The 24132-nt window shown below is 40.4% G+C and overlaps 1 pseudogene; it reads left to right on the forward strand.

Annotated features, from left to right (window-relative positions):
* The first annotated feature begins 18 nt into the window (after nucleotides 1-18).
* On the forward strand, nucleotides 19-24129 carry LOC115821804 (uncharacterized; annotated as a pseudogene).
* The last annotated feature ends 3 nt before the right edge of the window (nucleotides 24130-24132 follow it).

Genomic DNA, 24132 nt, shown 5'->3' on the forward strand with positions numbered 1-24132 from the left:
AAAGAACCGAAACATCCAATGACCCCTGGTTACATCACTGATGATGCGTCTCAGCGCATCTGTAAGATGTATCTTTTATATCCCATTAGCTGAGTCCGTGCTGATGTGATCTTCATCTGAGTCTGTTCTCCTCACTCACCATCACAACATAGCCAAACGTCCTAAAAACGTTTGCGCCATAGCCCTCATTTATTCCAATATTATTTCCACAATTCTGAGCTACAAACTGATCTGAGACCTGTGTCGCCTTACCTCAGCAAGCCAGTACTAGCACACTGGTGCCATCACATTAAAGAATTACCATATTAATAATAGAATATGCTGTACGAGGACTGTACTAGCTCTACCGCAGTGTCAGCTAACAATGAGCCTACTCTGTGAGCAGTGATGACGGTCGCCATGGTGATCTCTCTGTGACAGATCTGAAGTCCAATGAGACAGTGGAGGTGTCGGCGGGAGGTGACGCCACCCTGCCCTGCTTCATTCAACCAACCAATCTGGGCCCGTTGTCTGTGGTGGGTGGCGACTGGTCTCGTGACCCCCCTGCCGTAGCATCCCGCCCCCTCCCGAAACTGATCAGAGACAACCAGGGCCTGCGATGGAACGGAAGTGACCCCAAAAGTGTCCAGCTCAGCACGAGCCCCCTCAGAACCAGATTTGACATGACTCTGAAGAAAGTGAGCATTTTCATCTTTTATTTTCTGGGGTTTATTTGTTTTGGTTTGTGTTGTATTTTTGGGGGCTAGGACAACATTCGACAATGTATGACCAACTAACCAATTTTCATTTTAAAATTATGAAATTAATGTAAACATAGAAGATAAACATAAAGGACAAAAGTCTCAGTAGTCATCAGTAAAATGTTCTTGGGGTTTTTTTTTGTTTTGTTTTTTTTTTTGTTTTTAAACGTTTACTTTAAACTCTAGAACTTCTGCTTTACAGAACTCCAACTGAACAGTGAGTCGCTATAGAGATTTGTTAACAAAAACTTTGACAAATCATTTGTCAGGAACTTGTTTACATCGCAATGTTCTAAAGGCTCCGAGCGAGTTGTCCTGTCTGTTTCACAGTCATGTGATTTATTCTGAATCTTTACAATTAAACTTACACACAATTTATAAACCTACCACTACACAGGTCTAATGTGCCTCCATTCAACAGAAAAATAAAAATAAAAATAAACATAAAAAAATAACTGATTTAAAGATATGACACTCAGTTCACAGTCTGCTTGAATGCCAATTTTTCAGACTCAGATCATCTTCACGAAAACTTCATCAGGCACCCTTAATTCTTTACTGTCTCTGTCTGTCTGTCTGTCTGTCTGTCTGTCTGTCTCTCTCTCTTTCTCTCTCTCTCTCTCTCCCAGGTCTACAAAAAGGATGAGGGAAAGTATAATTGCAGGATTGAGTTTAACAGAAATCAAATCTTAGAAGCATCAGTCACTCTGAAGGTGAATGGAGATGAACCAGCAACGCCTGATAATAACGGTATGCACTGAGACTAACACTCCCTGAAACCCCACCAGAGTGCCCCCTGGAGTCCTGGAGGTAACACCACAGTACATACAATATTAAACAGCCCAAATGAAAGGCGATGTGATTGAATGATGAGCTAATCTGTGTGTGTGTGTGTGTGTGTGTGTATGTGTTGATGTTCTGTCAGGTGACACTCCTAAGGAAAAAGGTAAGCCAAAGAATCAAAAGCTTTTTGACCGCTCTGAATTGGCTAACCTTGAGGCATGTCTTTGTGCTATTAAGGGTTGGATGTCTTCAAATTTCCTGATGCTTAACGCAGGCAAGACTGAAATGCTGGTCATTGGTCCCCCTACGCATAAGCATCTTTTTAGTGATCTAACTCTAAATTTTGACAACTGCAAAATCTCTCAAAACTCTTCAGCTAAGAACCTTGGTGTGATTTTTGACTCTAGTCTCTCGCTAGTCACTCATATCAAGAACACAACCAAAACTGCCTTTTATCACCTCCATAACATTGCTAAAATTAGGCCCTTTCTAAGTATGGCTGATACAGAAACCATTGTTCACGCATTCGTCACGTCTCGCCTCGATTACTGCAATGTTCTTTACTCTGGCCTGCCTGCCTCTAGTACCAATAGTCTTCAGCTGGTCCAGAATGCTGCTGCTAGAATTCTGACCCGAACGAAGAAGTTTGATCACATTAGCCCTGTCCTGGCTTCCCTTCATTGGCTCCCAATTCATGCAAGGGCAGATTTTAAGGTCCTCTTATTAACATATAAAATTTTACATGGGCTTGCGCCTTCCTACCTGTCTGGCTTAATTACACCCTATAACCCACCTCGCACCCTGCGCTCTCAAGATTCTGGATTATTAGTCATTCCAAGAGTTAAAAAGAAGTCCGCTGGCAACCGAGCCTTTTCCTACCGCTCTCCCTTCCTTTGGAATGGTTTACCTAAAGAAGTTAGAGAAGCAAACTCTCTCAATACCTTTAAAACAAAACTAAAGACTTATCTATTTTCTTGAACTTATGCATGATATAATTTTGATTTGACTTTGTTATAGACATGTAAAGCCCTTTGAGACTATAAATAGTGATATTGGGCTCTAAATAAATATTATTATTATTTTTTTTTAATTATTTTTTTTTTAGGTCTGAGTTGGTGGACGTGGGTCGCTATGGCAGCCGTCTCGGTGGTTCTGACTGGCCTAATTATCATTGTCCATTGTGGGATCAAACGACTGATGGTGAGAGATTGAGACTAGGGGTCACTGAGGAAATGAGGGAACTGGAGAGAGGGAGCACTCTTGGGACAGTGTAACCCTGAGGGAGGGGTAGAATAATGGAGGGATAAAACAGAGAAAGAGTGAGAGAAGACGGATTAAAAAAAAACACTTTTTTTTTCTTCCCTTACAGAGGAGAGCACATAGGTTAAGAACCATGAGGCAACCGTTCACAGCGAACGACCACTTCCAGGGCAACGGGTACTGAACCACAGTCTTATTCATGAACATACAGCACTAAACAGAGCAAAACCCAGAGTAATGATAATAATGTTAACCTTCAGTACAGAACATTCTTTTATTAACAACACGCTTTACAACACCATACTCACAGAACTGTAATAAACACTCATGTTTCTCGCCTGTGTGTGTGTGTACGTGTGTGTGTGTGTGTGTGTGTACCTGTGTGTTTGTATGTATGTGTGTGTGTGTGTGTGTGTGTGTGTGTGTGTGTGTTACAGACCTGTGGCTGTGGAGCAGAGAGAGAGACCGATTTGTATGAATGAATACTTTGTAGATGAAGATGACTAGCCTACTATGACACCTAACGCCATCATGAGAAGGAGATGAACGGGTCAGTGAGGACGAAGCTACATGCTGCAGCACATCGCAAAAGCAGAGAGAGAGAGAGAGAGAGAGAGAGAAAGAGTGAGAGAGAGACAGAGAGTGGTATAATAAGTTAAAGCTTCAGCCTACACCTTTTCAGTAAATACTGTTTTGTTCTTTCTTTTCACCTTAATGCCTTATTGTTATTTATTCATTTCTGTGTGCATTCAATTCAGAAAAATTGTTAATAAGGACCCAAATAAAATTTCAACTACTACTACCACTACTACCATTCCTAATACTCTAACACTGTCTGACTTACTGTACATTATCCCACTTATCACAAGGCTACTTACTGAAAAAATTAATAATTTGACACAAAATCTGGATTTAAAAATGATTTCACTGCTTCCAATAAAAAACAACACAACACACTGTAATGTTGCCTCATCACTGGCCAGTAGTGCTGCTTAAATATAAGTTTTGCTCCCCTTTCCTTCAGGTCTACAAATTTCTCAATGACTCTGCTTAAAGTTAGTCATCTCAGTCACTAGTCTCTTTTCCACTGACAGCATGGCCAATGCATTCAGCCTCTCCTGGGTCATGGTGTTTCTGAGAAAAGGTTTAATTCTTTTCAAGCTCTCACTCTCATTATGTCCACGCAAGGCCAACTTAAAGGCTCTGCAAAATGTTATATTTTAACATGAACCAAGCAATCTGACAAAATTAGTACCTCTAACAGGTGAGCTATTTTTTAGATTGACCGTACCATTTCCTTTGTACACACGCAGACGTAAATGAATAGGCTTAAATGCATAGTGAAAAGCACTGGTTGAGCAAACTCCACAACTTAAAGCGGGATTTCTCTGCGCCACGTCCAATATTTCCGTATCTGGACAGTTCGTCAACCTTCATCCCTGACAATCACCAAATTAACACAACACCACAATCTCCTGAGGTAACAAAATACGATGTCTGCTCCTCTTACTGTACGTTCACACTGAGCGCGGCGAGAGCGTCAAAGTGACCGGAAGTCATTCATTTTCAATGAGAGCCAGCGTCTTTAAGCGGCGAAGAGCGTCGCGGCAAAAGGCGTCGCGGCGAGGGTGGTTTGGGCGTCAAAATACAGTTGAAGTTCGGTTAACTTTATGGTAATGAGATATGACGCGGTTGGGCGGCAACCAATAGAAACTTGGAAGTGCTCCGCTCTAGAGAATTGTAGAGAACACAACAGTATAAACTATTGTTCCCACAAAACTTTTGGTCCTAAGCAAAATGGAGGAGAAACTGGTTATATCGGTGGTGGGTTTCCACATGTTGTACTGTAATGTAGGTTATGCACAAACGTTAGTGTTAATGAAAGACCAAGGCTAGTAAACGTGTCCTATAAACTCCATGCTGGAATTTGACCTAGCCTATCATTAACACAAAAGACACACAACAACAAAAAGCTTTTAAGTAGTGTTTTTCATTAGTTAATTTTGTTACAAAATATGTAATTAGCATTGTTTATTTATTTCTGTCATCGGTCGATTTCGCACCTTCACATTTAAAATATCTCATAAGGTTAACTTATAGCCTACTGGTGGTCAGTCAGCACAAAGATACCGCTCGACCTGTTTGTTTGCTTTATAGCCCCTTTAAAAACATTTGCATAACCAAGCTTTCCGAAGGAACTTGTACCCGCCTATTTCATCAACGGCAGAGCGTCCACAGTGTTCAACAGCGTCGTTGGCAGGGAGGTTTGGGCGACTCTTGACGCTCTCGCCGCTCTCAGTGTGAACGTACAGTTAAAAGGCCATTCTGAGCTCTTTGGTACTACGCGAGCGAAATGCTAGTTCGCCACACTGCGACCCTATGCTAAGTTTGCCTACCTCTCGTCCAGTATTTTCATGTTGGGACAGTTCGTCCTCCGTTATCCCTGACGTAATCACCAATTTAACACAAGACCACCATTAGAAGAGTCCGTTTTTTACTAAGCATGCGAAATGCTTTCCGACGTCGGTGAGTTAGCAACACTGCTAACGTGCTCTACACACATAAACAAAAACATAAACACCTAAACGGTATTTCTCTTAATGACACGATCGAGTTGCGCTAAATTGGGCTAGCATTAGCCATGTTGACTTGAATATGACAAGTTTGCTGGCTGACCCGGTGATCCTTACACCAGGTTACGTATGACGAAAGCACGCTAGTGCAAGCCCTCCCGGAACCCATACAGATTGCATTGCAGTGGCTGCAGTTCGACAAAAATTAATTTAACATGAGAGTCTATCAGAGGAATCTGGGCGATTTTTCAATCAGACTGAAATCGCCCAAAGGGGGCGGTACTCCATGGAAAACGACGTGACGCTGATTGGACTATGATACTCAGAGGCTGGACAAACTGTCTAAAACAGTCACAGCTAGTGTAACACTGTGGTAAAATGTAATAGAAAAATGCCCTCTCTGCCCCCCCTTTGGCGGTGCATCGCCCGATCGCCCAAAGGAACAAGCCGCCCCTGTCTGCTATACTGAAACAACAGACCGTAGAATGCCGTAATTGACCCATCAGAATCGTATTCAGCAAAGCCGTGTAATAAAACCAGTGGTGGAATACTTAAGTACATTTTTCATGTATCTGTACTTTACTTAAGTAGATTTAGTTGTGGGTACTTTTGACTTTTACTCCACTACATTTTACAGCAAATATCTATACGGTCTACTCCGCTACATTTCTACAATGCGTTGCGTTAAACGTTACAGTCACATTGCGTTTTTTTGTTTGTTTGTTAGTTTTAAGGTAATCAATGGCGAGAGGGGAATTGGTCCACTGAGCCAATCAACGCGGGTAGGTGATGTTAAACCCCCTTCCCCACATAGTAAGACGACATTGAAAAAATATTGATTTTCCATCTGAATCATCATTATGGTTGAGATTGAAATCTCAATGCTAAATAAATGTTGGATCACCATTACAATACCGATGAAACCCGACAGTATAATAATGTTGATGACAGTAACGTTGGAATAACATTGATTTATAGTTGTCCAGATTCTAAATGATTGCGCATCGATTTGTAGCTGACCAGGCAACGACAATGATGTTTAAAATCCATTGATTTATAGTTGACCGGGAAATGATGACGTGACATTGAGAAGCCATTGATTTATGGTTGACCAGTATGATCGAGAAGTCATGGAATTATAGCTGACAGGGTGACCATCGTATGAAAGACCAACGGCATCCTCACACATCTGATTTGTGAATCCATATCAGGTAAGCATGCATTTATTTATCAAATGTTTGAATGTGGAATTGTACCAAATTGAATATTTGTAAACGTTTATAGTTTATTTACACTGTCTAACATTATATGCCGTCGTACAATCGTCCCTGGCACAATGGCCGTGATAATTCAGACACCTTTAAATGTCATTGAAACGTTAGCATCTGTTGCCAGATTTAGGCATCACAGTTCACTCTACAGTTTTACAAATACCTACACTAAGTTAATTTAGTCAGTTAGCTAACCTTGGTTTACTGTAGTGTTTTCGTGGTAGCTATAAATTAAATAAAATATTTGGGATGTTTTATTGTCAAAATGTCAACACCGAGAGATACAGATGCGTTAAATTAGCTCTCTAACGCAACTGATAACTTTAAAGTTAGCATTAGATGACAGGATAGCGTTGGCTAGGATGAGTTGAGAGGAAGGGAGAGGCATGCATTTCGGAGACGACCCAAAAGATAAAATACACGCTATTTTCATGAATTACAGTCCTCAGTGCAGGATTATTTCTTCCGACGACAAAGTTAGCATTTTGCTTTTATGCTAGCGAAATTATCCTACTAAGTTACTGATGGGGCTCGGATATTGTGCTATAAAGTCATTATAAAATGGTATCGAACACTTTTATTATTGACACTCTTGTATTTTTTTGGTAATTGCACACTTTTACAGTCACTGAAATTGCCTGACTTTATTTTTTTGCTCCTCTGTTTTCTGTTTTAGATACCCTGACTTCAGACCAGGTGGGTGGGGATGGACGACAGACAGCGCAGAAGTGAAGTTGCAAAGAATGAAAATAAACTTGTTTTAATAAACTTGTTTTTTTTTTTTTATCTGATGTAAAGTTGTCCATTGTCATTTACATATAGATAAAGCATTATGTTTAATAATATAGGGCTATAAATATCTTTAATAACATCCTGACTGTAGATAAAGCAGGACATATTTTTTCACAGTATTTTAAAGAAGAATAGTAATTTGCTATGGTTTAAATTCGGTTGAAATACCACTGAAGTCCCGATCATCTTTAGTTATGATTTCAACGTTGTCTCAATATAAACCAAGGGTGCAGAAGTGATGAAGAATCAACATCAGAGTTCGACACTGATTCAATGAACTTAACGTTGACAGCGGAATGTTGATTTAACATCATTTCAATGATTATTTGCTGTCTGGGTCAACTCGAGCGGGGCGCGCCCGCAGCATCAGCAGCAGCACTAACCGGTGATAAAACACCCAAAATGGATTCGAGGGAGGCCAACACGGAGATTCAGCCATTAGACATGTGCCACCTATGGCCTTATTTAAAAGAGTTGTTTGAGATAACCGGTTCTAAAAATGATTCATGGAGATTCCGGTGCCATCTTTGTCTGCCACGAGATAGTAGCTTTCAAAAATTCGCCGTCAAATTTGAAGAAACATATTGAGGTAAGTTAAATTGCTTAACGCTACCTGACTTTTGCATGTTAAATTAATTTAGGTTAGTGAAGTCTTTTGTAACCTTAGCTAGCCTCTTGTTCAAATGCACCACTAGCAACAAGTAAACACGATTAAATTATTATAATCTAGCGTTAACTGGCAAGTAACACATGCATGTTGCTAATTTGTATAAATTAGGATTAAGATTAATTAAGAGTATATTTTTATTTTTATTTTCAGAGAAGGCACAGCTCTCATCTCCAGCGATACCTTGCACTGACAGCAACTGCCAACAAAAGGAAAGGACCTGAGTCCAGTGATGGTGCATCAACCAGCAAGCAGCCAAAACTAGAGGAAGCCACCAGAGTTTCTCAGAAGAGCATTGACCATGCAGTGATAAACTTCATTGTCCAGGGTTTACACCCTTTTGGAATAGTGGAACAGTCAGGATCTCAAAGCCTGCTGCAGCAGCTTCAGCCTAATTTCAATGTGATGTCTCGTTCATTTCAATCTCATGTAAGAACAGTCTGGCAAAAGTACAAATTTTGTAATAGATAATATGTTGAAATGGTTTTGCATTGTGTTATATTGTCTTTGGTTTTATTTACAGTTAAATAAAAACTTTCAAAGGTATAATCAGTCCTCTTTCTTATTTTGCTTAATGGCATATAACTCTGCAGGTCACCCCTGAAATTCTGATTCACAGAATTGAAAGTCCAAGTGTGAAACTGTGTCACAGAGGGTAAACACAATAAAATCAATAACCTTTCAAATAATTGATCAGAGATTGTTTGCCAGTGTTATCAGTAGCATCATCTGCAGCGTTGTTAATTAAAATGGCACAGCCCATACTATTGATGTATTAAACAAAATATACATACAGTAGGCACACTTAATGATATTGTAGACCATTGCATTAGGGAATGCATTCAGCAAGCACTTTTACTTTTAATACTTTAAGTATATTTAAAAGCAGGTACTTACTTACTTTTACTCAAGTAAAAAGGTTAATGTGGTACTTTTTTTTACTAGAGTACATTTTTGTCTGTTTATTTGTACTTTTACTTAAGTACAGTGTTTGAGTACTTCCTCCACCACTGAATAAAACAAATTAAGTGATGCCATTGCCTAAAAGCGGAGTAGTTCTTGATGTGTTATTGCATCGCAGTCCAGCGTTCAGTTATTGCTAGGGTTGGCAACTTTTATATAGAGAAATAAGGGACCCCCCTCCCCCCGTTTTGATTTACAGCGTGACAGTGTGATATACATGTGTCAACTCTGCCGCTGTAACCTGTAGGGGAGGCGTCATTAATTGGATTGAAAATGTGTATGGAGAGGCTGTCAAATACAAAAGGATACTGTGGTCCTTTTCACCCTAAATTAGAAAAAAAAAACAATTTTTAAAAGTGTATCATGTTTATGGCTTATAAAGGATAGTCTTATAGGGTTATTTTTTTTTAGATGTTTTAAAATTGTACATTGTCATATTTATATAATGTATGATTTTTATGAATTATAAAATAAATAACTATCTTGACCTTCAGCCGAAAAAAATCTAATTGAATGGATGGATTATTAGGATAATATTTGCACTGATTGTTGCCTAGCTGGCTAACATAGGCTATAATATAGGCTACAGTTGGCAATATGCAGTTAATTAGACAATACACCATGTCCGCCTCGGGGGAAGTCGGAGGTATAAGGAATCGAGCGATTGTACTCCGTGTGGTCTGCTCTGCTCGGACATGATTAGCACCTGCAGCTCAGACACCCCTCTATGGGCGACCGAAAAAGCTCGATGGCACACCGTACGGTTTGACTTGTATTCGGCGCCAGGGAAAGGGATGACCCACTAATCATTCAGCCCTGTATCTCGGCAGCCTCTTACGTTTCACCGGGTTACTTGAGACATCATTGAATTAATAAGGAAAAGAAAAATACTGCAACTGAGGGTGCTATTTTTAATTGTAAGCTACAAGGCAAACACTGAGTTACGCCTAATGGAAACGATGACGCTGACGTGCAATCTAACACAGCACGCAGAGTTTGTTGGTCTGTAGTTCACCCCTGAAATTAAACCTCCCCACCCCGCTTATATAACTCGTTTGAGTTTACTTGATGTGATGTTATTGTCGGCGCTTTGAAGTCCTAGTGTATATATGAAACGATGTGTATGAAAAATACGGGACAAAGCATTTTATTTTCCAATAGAGGACGATCCCGTATTATAAGGGACGGGTGGTAACCTTAGTTATTGCGCAGGGTCCAGTGGTTTAGTTATCGCACAGAGATTACAGACAAAACACAATACAGTTAAAAAAAATAGAAACAGAAATAATGACAATAAAAATGACTAAACATAATAAAAGCACCGCAAAAATAAAGCATTAGCATTGAAGCATTATTGCACGTGGGCCAGTGAGTGAGGGTTGTGGATACGGAGGAGGAGAGAGAGAGAGAGAGAGAGAGAGACACGTGCAGAGAGAGAGAGAGAGAGAGAGAGAGAGAGAGACACGTGCAGAGACAGAGAGAGAGAGAGAGAGAGAGAGAGAGAGAGAAACATGCAGAGACACAGAGAGAAAGAGAGAGAGAGAAAGAGAGAGAGAGAGAGAGAGCGGGCCACTGGCTAACGGCTCATGGCTGTATGTATGTAAATGAGTGCTTGTACTGTGGAGTGTGTGTGTGTATGTACATGAGTGTCTGTGGATTTGTGTGTGTGTGCATGAATGTTTGGTAAATTTATGTGTGTGCGTGGGTGTACACAAGAGTGTTTGTGCGGTGAATTATACATGTACGTGTGTACACGAGTGTTTGTGCAGTGTATGTGTGCACGTATACTTGAGTGTTTGTGAAGTGTATGTGTGCAGCTGGGTTATAATTAACGAAAACTAAGACTAAAACTAAAACTAGTGGTGAAAAAATAATTTCGTTAGCTGAAAAAAATTAAGACGAAAACTGCATAAAAACTATAACGAACAATGCAACATGAACGGAAACGAAATCAAATTGCAGGTAAAATCAGCTTCGTTTTCGTTTCGTTTTCTTTATTCCTTTTTCAGCTTCTATAAATCAAGGCTTTCCTCATAATACCTGAAAAACTACAACTAACACTAAAACTAATTAAATACATTTAGACACTTAGACACTATCTTTGAAACTATAGCCTTTAGTTGCAAAACCCTGCACACTAACCATAGGACCTTACACCAAACCATCAAACATCATATTTTTTTTGCAAAAGCAAACAAAACTCTTGCAAAACTCTTCAAACCTTTTTAAAAAATGGTATTTTTGCGTCAGTACAGTACAGCTTTCTCTGTGTGTCGGGCATAGCGGTTTACAATACAGTTTTATCGTGCATGTAGTAAACACATGTACACACAGGTATCCAAATGTGTAAAATATGGATGTGTATTCCAAACATAAAACTCTATCAATACAAATAAGGGTAAAAAACTCTTATTTTTCTCAAAATATTCTACTGTAATACTCCTCAAACAACAAAAGCGCAGTAGAAGAAAACAAAAACATTTGTGCTAGAAAAGGAAAGAAAGAAAGAGAGAAAGAAAGAAATTAAGCTAAATCTCGCCTTCTTCATGGGTCTGGCCAGAAGACTTCATCCACATCACATGCCATGCTGTCTTGAGCCAGGAGTCTTCCTCCGCTAGTTCTCTCGCCTCTCACTCTCTGTCCAGTATCGTCCTCCATCACTGCCCAAACCAAACGCTTCCCTGTGGCATGTTTACAGTGCTCAAGCTCTGATCTGTAAGTGAACTCATGATCTAAGAGTGTTTTCACATGTGGCGTGTTTACAGTGCTCAAGCTCTGATCCGTAAGTGAACACATGATCTAAGAGTGTTTTCACATGTGTCATGTTTACAGTGCTCAAGCTCTGATCTGTAAGTGAACTCATGATCTAAAAGTGTTTTCACATGTGGCATGTTTACAGTGCTCAAGCTCTGATCTGTAAGTGAACTCATGATCTAAGAGTGTTTTCACATGTGGCATGTTTACAGTGCTCAAGCGCTGATCTGTAAGTGAACTCATGATCTAAGAGTGTTTTCACATGTGGCATGTTTCCAGTGCTCAAGCTCTGATCTGTAAGTGAACTCATGATCTAAGAGTGTTTTCACATGTGGCGTGTTTACAGTGCTCAAGCTCTGATCTGTAAGTGAACTCATGATCTAAGAGTGTTTTCACATGTGTCATGTTTACAGTGCTCAAGCTCTGATCTGTAAGTGAACACATGATCTAAAAGTGTTTTCACATGTGGCATGTTTACAGTGCTCAAGCTCTGATCTGTAAGTGAACACATGATCTAAAAGTGTTTTCACATGTGTCAGTGCTTCAACAGTGTAGCAATGTAGAGATCAGTGTTTAAAGTTTTGACAAAAGTGTGTTTTAAAACGACAAACTGAGTGTGAAGCAATGAGCTGTGTTTAGTTTTGAAAAAAGTGTGTTATAAAATTACAAACTGAGTGTGAAGCAGTGAGCTGTGTTTAGTTTTGAAAAAAAGTGTGTTATAAAATTACAAACTGAGTGTGAAGCAGTGAGTTGTGTTTAGCTTTGAAAAAAGTGTGTTATAAAATTACAAACTGAGTGTGAAGCAGTGAGTTGTGTTTAGTTTTGAAAAAAGTGTGTTATAAAATTACAAACTGAGTGTGAAGCAGTGAGTTGTGTTTAGTTGTGAAAAAAATGTGTTATAAAACGACAAACTGAGTGTAAGACAGAGAACGTGCATTCAGTTTGGTACACTGGGTAAATGCATTGGCTACAAGTGTGAATGGTTTCAGAGATAGTGCTTCAAGAATCACTGTTAGTGTTTAAGCATTCAGAAAACTGTCAAAAGACCAAAAACAGCAAGTTTTGTGGAACATCGTATTGTCATTTTGATGTAAGATGTTCAACCTTCTTGCATTACACAGAAAAGGGAACTTCTTCATGACGAAATTCAACTCGGATGTACTCGTTGCCATGGCACTGAAGTCTCCTTGACAACCAGAACCAGTTTCCATTTTATACTTTTTCAAATTGTGCTTCACAATTCAATGAACAATCAGTAATAACCAGCTCGTGGTCTCTCCATAATCTGAATAATTGTGAAACTCGATGATTGCTCGCACTCATTGTTCTTTCCTTCCGGGGATGCACGCGTGGGCAGATGTAGTTGTTTATTTCATATAGCTACACATATGCTGTCAGGTAACTCTTTCACTTTTTCCAAGCAGCGCTCGCTGTCCTACCTGGGTTTTGCAAAGCATCGTGCGCAAAAGAGAAACAGCGCTTCTCACAGACCACGCGCGACCGCTTTTCCCTCAGGTCCGACACCGTAAGTAGCCAATGGCAATTAATTACTATCCGAGTAAAGACTGCGCGCGACGATCGTTTTCTCTAAATAAGAACTTGAAATCTGAAAATCTAATAAATGTGGTTTGACGTCTGTCGTTTCTTGTTTTTGTTTCGTTTTTGATTCTTCTCGGTTTAAAAGCTCTAACTGCAATTGTATGAAAACTCGATGGAAGTTCTTACAAAACTCCGTGTCGATGTGAAACCGTAAATAAGTAAAGTAAGTAAACCTCTCCTTAGTTCATAAAAGATGTGCGGTTTGTTTTGCACGGCACTGCGCCATTAAAATGTCATTTTCTCTCACCAACATGTTCTACATTATCCTAAAATTGTCTAAAATTGTTTTTCTCTGTGAGTGTGGTAATTTTCCAAACCGATTTCCTAATATTGCTCGACTACCTGGCACAATCATTTCAGTTTTATTCATTACGATTATTAGGGGCCAAGCACCGAAGATGCAGGTACCTACTGCAATCGTTAGAATTTTTCACTATTATTATTAAGGTTTCCTCAACGGGAGTCTACGGCAGCCCAAAGAACCCCATCGTGGATTTTGATGAAATTAGGCATTTGGATAGAAGACAGTCCAAATATCCAGGCACCAAATTTGGCGTCAATCCATGCATCCCGCCACCAACAGGCCACATTTCAAGGTACATTTTTACCTACAACTTTTGAACCGTTTGCCCTAGAGTTGTGATCCTTATTTCCTCTGAATCCCCGGGTCATGATGAGTCAAATGGACTCATTTTTTCAATCAAAAATCACCATAATGGATTTTCCGCCTTATTGAATTTTTCAAAACAAATCCTTTTGATAACTAGTCCTAGACTGTTGAGCCAATCACCACAAAATTTGGCAAGTATCATTTAGAGAGGGTTCTGACCAGAAGTTAACAAAAGGATTTTACTGGGCCAAAAGATATGGCCACTCTCATCCAATGAAATTCGATTGCAAAGACTCCAAAACAGGAAGTGAGCCATATCTCAGCAGTTCTTGGTCAGATTGATGCCAAACCAAGTACACTTTATTGCCAGGGGAAATACTGGGTACTCACCAAGTTACATGAAATTTGGCCACATGGGGGCGATATACCAGAAAAAAATTAAATCAAATGCCTATCACTTTGGAACCAAGATAGATGTTTCAACTTTTTTTTTTTTTTGTAAGGAAAAAGGACAAAGTCCTAAACTACCTGGAAACATATACCGTGTCAGTGCTACAGCATTTAATTTATCATTGCACCAATCAACTATCTGTGTCTATCTTGCTATGAACAGAACACATAGCAACGGTTGTGGTCTACTGCTGGCTGCTAGCCTGCTAACGCTAGCTTAGCCTCCCTGCCAATTCACAGCAACAGCGTGTTGATAACTACCGTTATCTTTCACTGCTGGCAACGCCATAGCCAGGAGTTTTCACATACTGAGGTCAAAAATGGCTGACAGCCCCCGCCCCCCCACATTTAAGATTATCACTTAGAACTAGGGCGACCCTATGTTGGTTTTCAGAAAGGAGGACAGGGTGGGGGTGATGCATCCCCCTCCTAACTTATGGGAAAATTTGAGTGCGCGTGACTTTCGGTTCCTGTTGTTGTGCATGTAAGGCTGATGGCTGACAATACCAATGCAATGTGAAACTGCATCTGTACTTAACTGTCTCAATACATAGCTGGCTGGGCTTTAATAAGACAAATAAGTGCATTATAACAGTGGCACGATGACCTTCTTTCTTTCCATTCAACGTTTGGTGGCATTACGGCTTTCTTAAGGTCTCTTGGCTGTTGCTGCGGTGTTAACGGTAATGAATGAGATGCAGTTTAGCCAATGTTTATGGCATGGCAGTTAAACAAAAAGCTTGGTAATTGTGGTGGATTTCGTACGTGGTCAAAACTTAACCATGTTTCTGTTAAACAAATCCAGTCAGCACTCATCGGTTTTGTTATGTGCTTGAAGATCCAGAAAATGAACTTTCAGTCTTTGGATGTTATGAAGCGCTATAGTCAATTTAGTGGTAGGCTTTCTGAAACTGTCCATCTCCAAAACAAATTTAGGCATAGTTTTCATAGAAGCCTCAATTGTATCATTGCAAAATACAGCTGACTCTCTGAAATCCTTAATAATTAGTCGGCCAAGGCTTCTTACTCAACTCAATGCAGCACAGACTCGTCCTGCTGTAAATGTTTTCTCAAGTGAAACTACAGCTGTATCTGCCGAAAGGCCTTGGACTTTGTGAACTGTGCCTGTCCATTCCAGCCTAAGAGGAAACTGACATCTAATTCCACCAGCATTGGTCACTTCATCTTCCTGTGCTTCAGAGAGAGTTCTGATTGGTTGTCTACCTGGTGGTCCTGTGGCGCTTGGCCCCTTCACTATTATTATTATTATAATCTGAAGAGCACTAAACTCGTCTAAAAAACGTCCCATATCTTATAAGATACTTATGTTTGAAGTTATTTAACAGATTATTCACTATGTTTATGTATATCATTCTGGTCATTTTATCATTTTAATGAAGACTAGATTATTTATTCAAAAATTATATTTGAAAGCCTCTACACCTAACATTTCTAAGCATAATGTTTAAACGCCCGTAATTGCATACTGGTAGGCCTAATTGTTTTTCTGTAGTAGTATATATATTGTTTCTGATTCTACATTACTGTTTGAAGCCTCAATTGTATCATCGCAAAATACAGCTGATTCTCTGAAATCCTTGATAATTGACCATTGGAATCTGCGCGCGCATGCGCGTGTGTGTGTGTTTGTGAGCGCATTGTGAACTGTTGGAAATGCCATTCTGTACATAAATTTTCTGTTAATATTTGATTACTGTTAAACTTGCCGTCTGCATAAAACCTAAAAATTTGAATGACAAACAAGTTCAACATCTTCATGGATTAAATCGTGAACATATTTTTTTGGGCACGTTTGGCAAATGTAACATTTGGAAATGTAACATTTATGCAGTAGGTTTAGGCTATGTGTCGCTGTTTTTTTTTTAACATAGATTCAAAAAAAAAAACATGAGTTCAAAAGTGCGTGTATCCCCGTGACGGTTTGTGTGTAGAAAGAGAGAGAGAGATGCATCAGCGGATGTTGCTGCCTTGGTCACAAACCACAGAGATTTTAAGACTTTGTGTCGTATGAATCGGAGTAATGTAACACACTCCGTAACATTATCGTCACAAACAAGACATTTTAACAACACTCAGCTTCTCTTTCTTCACTGGAGCGGACGTTTTATTCATCTCTCTCTCCTTTATTTGTGCCTTTAAGTGCCTTCCTAGCGTTTGATCCTTATTTGAGTTGCGGGATGTTGTATTGTGTGTGTATTGCGTGTGTGTTTTCTGTTGCTGCCCCTAGGCTCTGGAATAGTCTCCCATCTCACGTTAAGTCGTGCTCTACCATTGACGATTAATTTATTTTTAACGTTTATCTTTAATTTAATTATTCTTTATTGTCCTACACTGCGTTCTGATCTGTTCTGTTGAAGTGTGTGGGATGTTGTGTTGTGTGTGTTTAATATGAAGTGTGTGAGATGCTGTGTTGTGTCTGTTTAATATGAAGTGTGTGAGATGTTGTGTTGTGTGTGTTTAATATGGAGTGTGCGGGATGTTGTATTGTGTGTGTTTAATATGAAGTGTGTGGGATGTTGTATTATATGTGTTTAATATGAAGTGTGTGAGATGTTGTGTTGTGTGTGTTTAATATGAAGTGTGTGGGATGTTGTATTGTGTGTGTTTAATATGAAGTGTGTGAGATGTTGTATTGTGTGTGTTTAATATGAAGTGTGTGGGATGTTGTGTTGTGTGTGTTTAATATGAAGTGTGTGGGATGTTGTGTTGTGTTGTGTGTGTTTAATATGAAGTGTGTGAGATGTTGTGTTGTGTTGTGTGTGTTTAATATGAAGTGTGTGAGATGTTGTGTTGTGTGTGTTTAATATGAAGTGTGTGAGATGTTGTGTTGTGTGTGTTTAATATGAAGTGTGTGGGATGTTGTGTTGTGTGTGTTTAATATGAAGTGTGTGAGATGTTTTGTTGTGTGTGTTTAATATGAAGTGTGTGAGATGTTGTGTTGTGTGTGTTTACTATGAAGTGTGTGGGATGTTGTGTTGTGTGTGTTTAATATGACGTGTGTGTAGCTCGTTGCATCCGGTGTGTATTATTTGCAGTGTGTGATGTCCTTTGTTTGTCTACTGTGCAATTTATCACCCTTTTTTCTCTCTTTTAGAAAATGCTAGAAGTAAAGATCAGCTTTTGGATAACATTTGGTGAGTGAAAAAACAAACAATACAATAAATTCACAAAGAGGTGAACAAACAAACAAACAAACTAACAGTTATAAGTCTTCTTTCTTTCTTTCTTTCTCTCTCTCTGCCTTTCTTTCTGCCTCTACCTCCCTCTCTCTGACAGGGTGGAGTTTGGTGGCCGTAAGTGGTGATGTGTTCTACAGCAGGGCAGGCGAGACAGTTACCTTACCTTGTGCAGACTTGCCTTCAAACAGCGATTTTGAGTGGAAATTGAACAATCAGCTAATTCTCGGTGTCAATGGAAGGTCAGGACAAACTCGTAAAGGTATACAAGTCCCAGACCATTGACCATCTGCAACCTGTTCAGTCAATAAACACTTCCTCATGGACATCATAGCTTTTCAATCATGTTGTTTTTTTCTCTCCGTCGAATGCAGTGTGAATAACAACAATATTTAAGTATTTACAATACTTATTTAAAGATTTATGATAAAACTAGTCCGACACATCTGGTCTGGTAGTTTTAGTATCAGGACTGATGAATGGTGATATATGTGTGTGTGTGTGTGTTCTGTAATGGTTTCAAGGGAAAAATGAGGTGGCCAAGAGAGCTAGGAGTTATGGGAGTTCCCTACGGATCAACAGCGTGCAGATGGCTGACTCTGGAGTCTACAGATGTGTGCCCGGAAGAACAAAGAAAGATGAACATACTCTCCACATAGTGTCTGGTAAGAGCGATTTGTTTGTTTTTTAAATACAATTTTATTATTATTATTATTGTTGTTGTTGTTGTTGTTGTTGTTATTATTGCATTGCAGTGTTATCAATGGCACAGGAAGGTGAATAAACAGAGAAAGAGAATCACAGAGAGAGAGACGGGGAGATGAAGAGAGAGAGAGAGAGAGAGAGAGAGAGACGGGGAGATGGAGAGAGAGAGACAGGCAGGGTGGTCTGATAAGGAGGGAGGGATGAAGTGAAAGAGGAAAGAGAGAGAGAAGTTTGGAGAAGGGATTTCATGTAGAGACTCAAACTCAACAAAACCCCCAGAAAGTTATGTAAGGTGAGAATGGTCATTCGTACTTTCTCTCTTTCTTTCTCTCTTTCTTTCTTTCTTTCTTTCTCTCTTTCTTTCTCTTTCTTTCTCTCTCCGTCTCGCAGTCTCCATAAGCCCCTCCTCCACGGTGCTCAGGTCCAGTTCTGTACAGCTCCGCTGTGAGGTTGGGGGCGATTCCAAGGCGCAGGTGAAATGGGTGGGTCCAGATCATGAAACGACCGATGGTGCTGAGATGACCCTGACCTCTGTGACCTCCAGTGACCAAGGGCAGTGGGCATGTGACATCGCTGGTGCACACAAATTTGATGTGACGCTGAACGTTATTGGTTGGTTTAACTTCATTTCTCTTATCACTGCATGACTTAATAAAAACCAACTCCACAGAACCACACAGAACCACACAGCCACACCATACAGTACAGCACAATCAGAACCAAACCACTACACCATACAGTACAGCACAATCAGAACCAAACCACTACACCATACAGTACAGCATGAACAGAACCAAACCACTACACCATACAGTACAGCACAAACAGAACCAAACCACTACACCATACAGTACAGCATGAACAGAACCAGACAGCCACACCATACAGAACACCATCAGAACCAAACCACTACACCATACAGTACATCATGAACAGAACCATTCATACCATACAGTACATCACAATGGTGTCTCCATAAAACTCACTGATGGTGAAAAAACTAATGAAGCATCAATCAGGTTTTTTTTTTCTCAGAGAACTTATAAGTGCCACACTGCGTGAAAAGTGGTGTATTCGGAAATATCCAGACAAAGTAAACTTCCGCTAAACCTGCTGTTTTCCGGAGGTATTCGCATGCGGACCTGAAAACTCCCACAAATTTCCGAATACAGCTGTTAGTTTTCGGGCGTCTGCGTGACCACAGTTGTTAGCTGATGGCTTGGCCTTTCAAATGCTAATAACAGTCAGTGGTCTAGGTGGGACTGAGTATAGAAGCCTGCCCAGCTTCCTCGCTGTAACTTTCTATCAGTTAGCCTATATGACTTGTCAGGTGTTGCATGTTGTATAATACAGCAGTGGTAGGCCCATGTAGCCTTTAATATTATTGCTCTGTCGTGCAGCTAAATTACAATGGACACTTCAAATGGAGCATACAAAAACACACTGAAAACATCATTTAAAAAAAGTCTAAATGAGAGGTTCATTAATTACATATTTGATGGTTATGCAACTGCCCTTTACTTGGGGTCAAAGGTACAGGGTGACCAGATGCAAACAGACCAAATGGGGGACAAGTAGTAAGTTTGTGTGGGACAATGTGGGACATGTTACCAGTACTGAGAGATAAGAACATAAAACTTAGATATAATGTCAGTCTAACTGAATAAGAAACACTTGTATACACTTGTATTGATAGACATCCAACATGCATTGGCCATTACAGGCCCATCAAAAGCAACTGTACTTAAGCAAAGCAGCAGGCATCATACAGCTCAAGTCTTTCAAGTTAAACCCCTGACCAAATCCAACTATAAGAATAAATAAGGCTCAAAATAAAATATTACATAAAATAAAACAATTTCAATGCAAATCTTTATATCAAGCCAAAATCTCTATTGGATGAGTAGCATGGTCAGAAGGGATAAAAGACCTTTTTCCTTTCTTTTTGACCATGATGTCGGCTGACAGCGTTTACGTTCATATCTGTAAAGTTTTACTAAGTTTGGTTTTTGTGACGTTGCAAAGAAATTCGTCGGCCCCAAAGCAGCACAGTTTGATTGACGGCCGCCACAGGCTCTTGATGACCGTCCTCAATGCTCTCCTCTCAGCCATTTGGTGAAAGCAAGGCTTTTAAAAAAACTTGCCTATGTTGCATTGTTACTGATTTTGACATAGCGCTAATAAATAGATTAGAAACTATGCTGCAGCGGCATAAGCGGCTCATGTGCGGGCGGGTAAAATAATGGATCCATATATTTTTTATTTCTGACAGTTAAAAACCAAACGACCAGCGAAAATGCGGGACATTATCTCAGTATGAGGGATGCGGGACAAAGGATACAGGAGTTTAAAAAAAAAAAAAAAGTTTACAGGGCATAGGAGTTTTTGTTGTTGTTCCTCGCTTGTTGGGTTGGAATGTTTCCCCTCAGTACGAGGACGCGCCCCGTTTTCAAACCACCCACTTAGAAGCTAAGGTTGAGTCCTGTCCAATCAGTTTTCTGAGCGTGCATGGCGTAGAGTGACAGTAACCAATAGCATTGTGTGCAACTGCAGCGCGAAATTTGCTTTGGGGAAGGGGTTACCTGTATGTAGGAGAAGCAAGTCACAGAAGGATTACAGAAGTTGTACTCCGTATTCTGTCGATAGTGTGCATTTTGAAGATGGCTTGCAAAAGAACACTTGAGTTTTCGAACGGACAGCGGAGTGGAGAGGCTACTTGTGCGCCGGGAATATCCAATTTTTCCAACAAAACAAACAACTGGTGTCCCTGTTAAATGCATTTTTAAGAAGATGTCTGAACAGCAGTAAACGTTCATGGAGAATGTTATTCGGCGGTTGGACAGGGTGGAGTCCAATCAAAGAGGCGCAAGAGGAGTCTGCCCAAAAAAAGAAGACGAGCGGGGAATAACTCTGTTTCGGTAAGTTTATTTCTGTAGCCTTCTGGCTTTTGTCCTTGACTGCCGCACATTCTGATACGTTCACATCTCTTTATCTGCTTTATCCCTTAATGTGGCTGAATGTAACTCTTGTATTAATTTTGCTTCAAAAGGAAGCTGTGCGGAGAATGCATAATGCTGAAAACAACACGCACAGATATGATCCACGGACAAGGTAAGACAACGTGTTTTTTGGTAGACTATATCGTCACGATTGTTTCATAGCAGTGCTTGGAATTCTAAACAAACTTTTGATCAATCTTCCTTTCTTCTCCGCTTTTTTTTCTCTCTAGCATCCTGCAAGACCTATTGAGACTATTCGAAAGAGTTACTGGGTGAATCCAGAGAACAAAGAGGGGGGCAGGATCGCCACTTGAACGAGGCAAAGGAGGAGAAAGGTAAGTCAAAACATCATTTCCCCAGTAGTTCTTAGACTTTTTCTTCATTTGCTATTTTCAGTGATCTAATTTCTGTTTACACTGTGTTTTGCATCTGCACAAGGCCAGAGCTAGTGTTCTTTAAACTGAGGAAGAGGCTGCCATATGGAGGACCGCATCAGTAGATATAATTTCTGAAGAGGATGCCACCATCTTGGATGGAAGGCCAGCGTGGGTCCTCCCGCCTAGTACAGAGTTGTCTGCACTGTGTGAGGTGCTACAGAATAGAGACCACGGAAGCTGGGTTGTTCTTGGGAATGCTCAACATTTAGAGTTTCATTTATGCTCCCAAAAAGCATTTGTATTATATACTATGATATTACAGTATATTCTGTTCTAATGTATTCTATTCTGTTATATATTGTACATTGATATATATATATATATATACATATAAAATTGTCAATTTATATGCCTTATAATCTATATTATACTGTATTTTCTTTATTTATAATAAAATTTGTGTAATTCATTTTTGTTTTCCAGACTATCTATACAATCTACCTATGAACATAAAACAACACCACTACCAATAATAATAATACTAATAATAATAGTAATAATAATAATAATAATATAAACCATATGAATTCATGTCTGGGGACCCACAATGGACCAATGGGGAAAGGTTTTAGAGGAGGGGCAAGGCATTGCTCCACCAATCCAAAGTAAGACTTTTGACCAATTGCAGGATACCTGGTGGCCCAAGGTGTGAAGTGCAAATGTTCCCTTGCAAGCACCCCCAAGGGATTATTCACCATGGCAACTAAGGGCTCTAGGCAGACCCCCAAATACGGTACATATTCAGGGGTATTCCATGCCGCGTAACAGAGCTGCAAACTGCCGGATACAGCTGATTATCTGTGGAGTATCCGGGAATATACAGGAGTATTCCAGTCCGGATACACCTCTTTTCATGCAGTGCCAGTGCATAGGTTATTGTTAGCCTGTTACCGATATGGCTCACAGAAACTGTAATGCTAATCGAGAAAGGACAGGATGACCTGTAGTGGTATTAGCGATAAAAAGTGTGAGCGCTCAGTGTGGCCATGTAAAATAGTGTGCTGTTTAAAAAGCTAAAGGCTAAAAACATGTCGCCAAAGAGTTGAACACCAAGCTCAAAACGCTATGCTAGCCTGCATGCTAATGTCAGTGATGGAGAGGTTAACAGTCAGTTAGAAATCAGCAATAGCAACCAAAACAATTTAACATTGCTAATGCCGTTTAATGAAATAGCTTGGACTAACTTCATGTTTATGTGTGATCTAGTTGTAATCATAGGTTTTTAGTCTCTCCCTCTCTCTCTCTCTCTTTTGTGGTCTTTGATGGTGATGTATTTATCACATTAGCTGAGTCAGTGCTGATGTGATCTTCATCTGAGTCTGTTGTAGTTTTCTCCTCACTCCAAGGCCTATTGAAGCTCATCACCTGGGCAAGGATGAGCTTCAAACCAACAAAATCAATGTCTCTAGTGCTGAAGAGGGGGAAAGTAGTGGACAAGTTCCGGTTCTCACTGGCTGGAGCCACCATCCCTTCCATTACAGAGCAGCCAGTCATGATCCTCGGGAAGATCTTTGACTGCAGCTGAAAAGACGCTGGTTCCATTTGGAAAACCAGCAAAGACCTCAAGGCCTGGCTAACCAAGGTGGACCAAACAGGCCTGCCGGGGAGGTTCAAGGCCTGGATTTACCAACATTCCATACTACCCTGGATCCTGTGGCCTCTGCTACTGTACGCAGTGCCCATGACAACAGTCCAGGCCCTGGAGAGAAAAATCAACAGCTACTTGCGAAGGTGGCTAAGTCTGAGCCGTGCTGCTCTGTATGGCACCAGTAACATCTTGCAGCTCCCGATCAGTGGCCTTGCTGAAGAATTCATGGTGACACGAACATGGGAAGCTCTCCAGTACAGAGAATTCAGGGATCCAAAAGTGGCATCTGCTGGCATCCAGGTCCGAACAGGCGGGAAATGGAGCACAGGCAAATCCCTGGAAGTGGCTGAGTCACGGCTGAGGCAGAAGGCATTGGTTGGGTCCATAGTTACAGGGCGTGCAGGCATAGGCTACTTCCCAGCGACCAGGGTCAACAACATCCAGGGCAAAGAGCAGCAACATGTTGTCCAGGAGGAAGTGAGGGCAGGCGTGGAGGAGGTAGGAGCCAGCAGGATGGTGGGGATGGGACAGCAAGGAGCATGGATCAGATGGGAAAATGTACTGCAAAGAAAGATCACCTGGTCCAACATCTGGCAAGTAGACTTCCATCGCATCGGATTCTTGGTCCAAGCTGTCTACGATGTCCTACCAAGCCCAGCAAACCTTCACATCTTGGGCAAAAGTGAGACACCTTCCTGCCCTCGTTGTGCGGGATCCCTGGAACACCTCCTTAGCAGATAACAA

This window comes from Chanos chanos, chromosome 9 (assembly GCF_902362185.1).
Source record: "Chanos chanos chromosome 9, fChaCha1.1, whole genome shotgun sequence".
Lineage (NCBI taxonomy): Eukaryota > Metazoa > Chordata > Actinopteri > Gonorynchiformes > Chanidae > Chanos > Chanos chanos.